The sequence below is a fragment of the Amblyomma americanum genome, chromosome 6 (genome assembly GCF_052857255.1).
Source record: "Amblyomma americanum isolate KBUSLIRL-KWMA chromosome 6, ASM5285725v1, whole genome shotgun sequence".
In the NCBI taxonomy this organism is placed as follows: domain Eukaryota; kingdom Metazoa; phylum Arthropoda; class Arachnida; order Ixodida; family Ixodidae; genus Amblyomma; species Amblyomma americanum.
In genome coordinates this window covers 80,621,740-80,628,195 of record NC_135502.1, presented here as the reverse complement: position 1 = coordinate 80,628,195, position 6,456 = coordinate 80,621,740, and positions in this window count along the sequence as shown.

Below are 6,456 nucleotides of genomic sequence, written 5' to 3'. Positions count from 1 at the left end.
CATACTTAGAGACGTTTAAATGAACGCTTATGAGACCATGCCTGCACTGTAAATCGGTCAATAGAAGTGCACTTTGGCCCCAGTGGTAGTGTCTGTCTGTCCTTCTCTGCACGAAGGATACGATGTACTTTTTTTAAGAGCAACGACCATGCAGCCTGTGAGCTTGTTAAAACAACTGCAATCGCCTGTGTCGCACACGGCCTCTTGGGGGCTCAATCAACAATGCGTAGGGAAAAAAAATAACAGCCTATATCGCCTTTCATTGCAGGCGTAAGCATGAAATGTATTACACGAAAGACGTAGCACATTCTAGGACTCCTCATAAATGGTAGCTGTCGTCTGCTATTGGCCACGTCTTTAGGCTGCTGGACGGCGCACCAGATTTACCCGATTGTGCCTATATAACCAGAAAGCGCGAGGACTCCTAAGCTTTTTTCGAGGCTTGAAGAGACGCAGCTAACACCCATTTGTCTATCAGAGGATTAGCGCGCCATTTCCCTTGTGATTTTGACTAATGGGTCTTTCATGGTCCACCCCTGGATGTCCAGCTTGCGGTTTGCTCCACCTGGACCACTTACTTCAAATAAACATGCCGTTCGGCATCTCCCGCTGCGATGGTGCGCTGTTGTGTAGCCTTTGGCTGGGAGTGGCATTTACAAGTGCTTGTTGCCACTTCATCGCAATGGCTACCTTCCCATGGTGTGAAATCTGTAGGTGCGATAAGACGATTGGCCACTTTGTGACTGCCCTCGGTTTGAGCGTGCTCGTGTCTTCCTGGCTGCGAGTCTCCGCCGCTGGGATCCTAGTCCCTTAAAAAAAGCGAATATTCTGGGGCCTTGGGCTAAACGTACCTCTCAAATGAAAGCTGTAAAGGCGGATATGAAATTTTTAAAGAACTGAGAGTTGAGTTCCAGAATAGAAACTTTTAGGGTGCGCCATGCAAACCGCGAGTTCCCTTGTAGACAGGTGTAACTGATATCCCATTCTTGTGTTCCCTTTTTTCCTCTGCCCTTTTTTGTATTTTTCACGTCTAGAGTAGAATACTTGTCATCGCCTTTACTCCCTGCCTTTCCGTTAATCTCTTTCTTTCTCTCTAGAAACACAGAGCTAAAGGATGAACGGCGGCGAAGACAACGAATTAATGCAGTACAACGAGAGGCAAGCAGTTGGAACACAGAGCGTTAGAGGCCGCGCAGATGGTCGGCTGGTCTGAGGCATCGGAAAACCAAGCTGCTCTGTTTACTCCTGCGATAGGTCGATTCCAGCTCAGGGCTGAAGACTCCTTGTGTTGGATTCCTTTCAGACGGAAGAAGTTCGGAAGTCTTTGGACAAGTACGGCTTCACGTATGATAGCAGATTCGGCTTTATGTTCGCCATCAGGTTCACCGCTGTTTTCTGACAATGTTCGTCTTAATTTTTCGAGAACGGGAGCTGAAAGCTTTTTATTGCTTAATAAAGTTAGCTTGTCTAGTTCATTTTTCAATGCAGGTACCAGACGGTAGCCAGATGCAATCACGAGCATAATACGACGTGCTTGGAGTACTAAATTCTCGGAAATTAAAAACAATTAGCTAAACGCCGGGTATTCCCCTTTTTCTGTCACATGGTTCGGTCCTTGTCAGTTTTGAGCTTTATTTCGTATTCCATAGTAGTAATGTACAACCGCATAGCCCCCATTTCAGCGCTTCTTGAAATTGACTGATTTGCAAAAGGCGGACGTCTTTATCCCTGAAGGTGAAGTTAAAAAAAAAAAAACACTCGGTGGTTTCTTCAAGAGCTCATACAGCCACTATTATCGCGTTACGCACAAGAGAATGACCGACCTTCTATTGAAGTCATTATATGTTACGCTGAGCTGTCCTTTCTGGACAGGCAATTGGCTCTTTCGTGGCAATGCGTACACCTTCGCGGCCGTGACGGAACAGGTCTCGAGATCAGCCTTTCATACGCTGCACCGAAATACCAGGACGCCGGCACTCCTCGATAAGAGGAAACGTCCGAACGTTTTCACGGACGCGATCAGGAAGGGCCCGCGGAGTCACCGTGTAGTAGAAGAGTTTGGAAGCGTCTGGAAAAAACGTTCTATAAAACGACTTTGAGCTTCGTTCGCTCGTCTGTTTTTTTTCCGCCTGATGGTTCTGTCTAAAAACGAGACAGCTGAAATCGCTCCGGTGTTCGCTCCACAGTATTCCCGATGCGCTATTCTATCAGCCCGCATCCCTTCTGCACGACGGATGTTCGATGCTTGCGGACAGGAGAAGGAGAAAGCGGCAGAACGTTTTCCTAGCACGTTTCGTTGTCTTCCTGGTTTGTTCACGTTAGGGCCCCTCGTTATCTCTCTTGCCCGTGCAGACCACTTCCAGCCACGGTTAGTACCGTATCGTACAACGAGGAAACCAGCGTACAAGTCGGTCTTGCAGGCGTACAGGAAGGAACATTGGCAGTAACCTGTGGCTTGTTGACAGGAAAACCACATGTAGTGCCATATGTGTTCCTCTGAAAAATATTTTCCTTGAGGACAGTTTATGAAATATATGATAAATGTAAGATTTCAGAGCTTCTTCGATAAAGCCTACTTGGTTGCGCTTTTGCTCAGTTTCGCGCTTTGAGGGAATATATTTCAGCAACTATCCTAGAATGACCGATTCACTCGACATTCCTGCACCATGAGCCAGTATGCGTGGTAAGGTTTTATGTATAGGAGATCACGCTCTCGTTCGTGTTTCTGCTAACTCCCGCTTGCCCACGACCCCCTGTGCCACAAAGAGCAGCTTGCTGGTGAGGCGGCTAGGTATGTGTTATTTCACTCAAAGTTCTTGCATACAAGAACGAGGGCAGTGGTGTGTTGTCCAAGGGGACATACACCTACTCACGGCATATATCCTATGTCATCATCATTTATTGCCTTTAAAGACCCCTGTAAGGGGCATTACATAAGGGGGGGGCGCAACATCGAAAACAACAAAGTAGGTCACTGTCAAACATTGACACAATCAGTGATCAGCAGGATATATGCAACACCTTTAAATAAGCATTAACAAAATATAAAAACAGCACCAGTAATGAAAAAACAGAGGCGAACAGAAGCAGGCAAGAAATTCTCCACATCATGTTTTCAAATGGGATGTCGGCAACTGCCGAAACTTATATGGATCGCGTTCTATTACAATATGGTCTGGTAATGAATTCCATTCTTCAATGGCAAGAGGCAGGAATGACTTGTTGAATGCGTTAGAAGAGCCGTGCTGACGTAGAATGCTCATGGAGTTGAAGAGGCGGCGTGATGTTCGGAAAGGTGGAAGCAGAAGAGAATCCCGAAGCGAAGGAAAACAGAAGTATAGCTTATGAAATAATGACAAACGGGCGATTTTCCGTCTATGCGTCGGAGGCTCCATGTCAAGCGATAATTTTATATTGGTAACACTGGAGTAGGTGTCGTAGTTGGAGGAAATATATCGGGCTGCACGGTTTTTAATGGCTTCTGGGCTATCGATTAGGTAAGCCTGATGTGGATTCCAAATTGGGGAGCCAAATTCTACTTTGGTTCGGACGAAAGTTTTGTAAGCTAGACTGCGAATAGAGGGAGGGGAGAAACTGAGGTGCCGTCTGATGAACCCAAGTGATTTCGATGCATCAGCTGCAATCTTCGTGATGTGCTCGGACCAAGAGAGCTTGCTGGTGACGTGAATTCCAAGGTAACGGTATGATTCAACTTGGGAAAGGGTGGTTGAGTACAAAGAATATGCGTAGCTGAGGTTAGTGCGCTTGCGTGTTACCTGCATGTATTTGCACTTCGATATATTCAGCTTCATTAGCCATGTCGAACACCAGTCTTCAATTTTGTTTAAATCATTATGAAGCAACAACTGATCATTGTGTGCGGTTATGCGACGGTACAAAGAGCAAAAAATAAAGAAAAAGATTCGGAAGCCTTGGGTAACCAATGAGCTTTTAAGGAAAATTAGAAAACGAGACAGGTTGTATGCGAAATTTCTAAAAACTCGAGAACCCTCATCTCAAATTGTTTAAGACCTTCAGAAATAAGTTAACTAAAGAGTTAAGAATAGCAAGAGACGCGTATTATATTCAGGAATTTGTATCCTGTGCCGGACAGATGAATAAACTGTGGAACAAGGTAAATGCTCTTACAGGACGGAAACAGAAGGGGGAACAACCACAAGAGATTTCGTTAAATGGACGCTTAGAGAGAGACCGGGAGCTTGCTGATGCATTTAATCAGCACTTTGTAACAAAAGATACTGATCAGAATGCTCGTCCTAGCAATGACCTCACTGCACCTAGAAACAATAATTCCATTTTTTTCGCGCCAACTGACAGTGATGAGGTGTGCTCCATTTATCTCAACCTTAAAAAGTCACGCAGCTGCGACATAGACGACCTACAGATACGGCCTGTTAAATATGCCATACATGAACTCGCCCCTATACTGGTGTACATTTATAACATGTGTATCTCTTGCGGGGTTTTTCCCGACAGAATGAAAACCGCAAGAGTAATTCCTATTTTTAAAAAAGGCGACAAACAGAACATAAAAAATTACCGTCCAATATCGATTCTCCCCATTTTTTCTAAAGGTTTTGAGAAAATTATCCTCAATAGGCTGTCTTCATTTTGCAGTAAACACCAGCTTATAACCGAAGCACAGTATGGATTTCAGAAAAAGAAGTCCACAGAACTAGCGCTTTTAGATCAGAAAGAGCACATATTAAGAAACTTTGAAAACAAGCTTTTAACTCTCGGTATATTTGTTGATTACACTCAGGCGTTTGACCATATCAACCACAATATTCTCCTCAATAAACTAGAATGGTACGGCGTAAGGGGCACACCACTCGCTTTATTATCTTCCTACCTCAAAAACAGGCACCAATGTGTCTCATTAAGCGAATTCAAATCGCAAACCAAGGGCATAATCTCAGGTGTACCACAGGGAAGTATTCTCGGGCCGCTACTTTTTAACATTTATGTTAATGATATAGTATCGATTTATCAAGAAGCAAAATTTATAATGTACGCAGATGACACGAGTATTTTTTTTATCGTCCTGCAATTACACAGACTTAATAAGAATGGCAAATGAACTTCTCGGGAGACTTTAGATTTGGTCGAAAAAAAATTGCCTACAGGTTAATTGCAGTAAAACAAAAGCAGTAATTTTCCGAACTCAAGGAAAAGAAATCCCACAGTACCATAATATAATGTTCGAGTCTATGCAAATTGAGGTTGTTAACTCAATTAAAATTCTTGGTGTAACCTTCTCCAGCAGCCTACAATGGGACGAGCATGCAGATTCAGTCCTCAAGAAGCTAAGCAGTACGGTTGGTATGCTAAGTCGCAATCGACACATTTTTCCTACTTTTGTTAAAATACTTTTGTATAATGCCTTGTTTGCCTCGCACATTAATTATGGTCATTTAGTATGGGGTACAACGACACAATCAAATCTTAATAATATATTAATCATGCAGAAAAGAGCTCTACGTATTATTGCCAATGTATCCTTTACGGAACACACTGAACCACTCTTCGAGAAGTATAATATAAGAAAGATTCACGACATTTACACATACAGACTTCTGCGGGATTTTTACTATAGCAGCAGGAAACATAATTTTACGTTAGTGAAAATCGCGAACCTGCATCAGAATGTACCTGCCTACACTACACGCCACACAGAAATATGGAATGTTTCGAGATACAGAACTAATTATAGCAAACAGATGCTTGAGAATAATTTACCAAGGTTGTTGAATTCCCTAATTGAAATGGGTATCGACATTCTAAGCATGAACCCGTCAAACTTTAAAGCCTTCATGCGTTCCTATACTGCATAAAATGTAATATATTTTTGTCTTTATTATTTCTTTAATACCTCTGTCTCTCCTTCATACATATTTGTGAATGTTTCTATGTTTTGTTTCGGGCTTTCTTTATTCACTTCTTGTGTTCGGATGAGCTGACTGCCACCGCTGCTCTGCCAAGTGTACACCAGGATGCAGGACCGGTCAAGCCTCCAGGAGGCTTTTTGTCTGCCATCCTCGACATTATATCTGTATGGCGTAATGTTGGAATAAATATTTGAAAAAATTAAATTTGAAAAGACGAATGCACGATGAAATTCTGGAAGGAAGATCGTTTATGAAAATTAAAAACAAAATTGGGGCGAGCACCGAGCCCTGCGGGACACCAGAAAGAACTTCAGTTGTGGGCGAATGAACATTATCGATAACAGTGAATTGACAACGACCGGACCGAAAGCAACGAATCCAAGTTAGTATCAGCGGATCAAGACACAAGCATGAAAGTTTGGCTAAAAGGCGCTGATGAGGTGCACGATCAAAAGCTTTCGAGAAGTCGAGATATATGACATCCGTCTGAAATAAAGAGTCTAGATTTAGGTTAAGATCGGTTGTGAAATGGAAAAGTTGGGTTTCG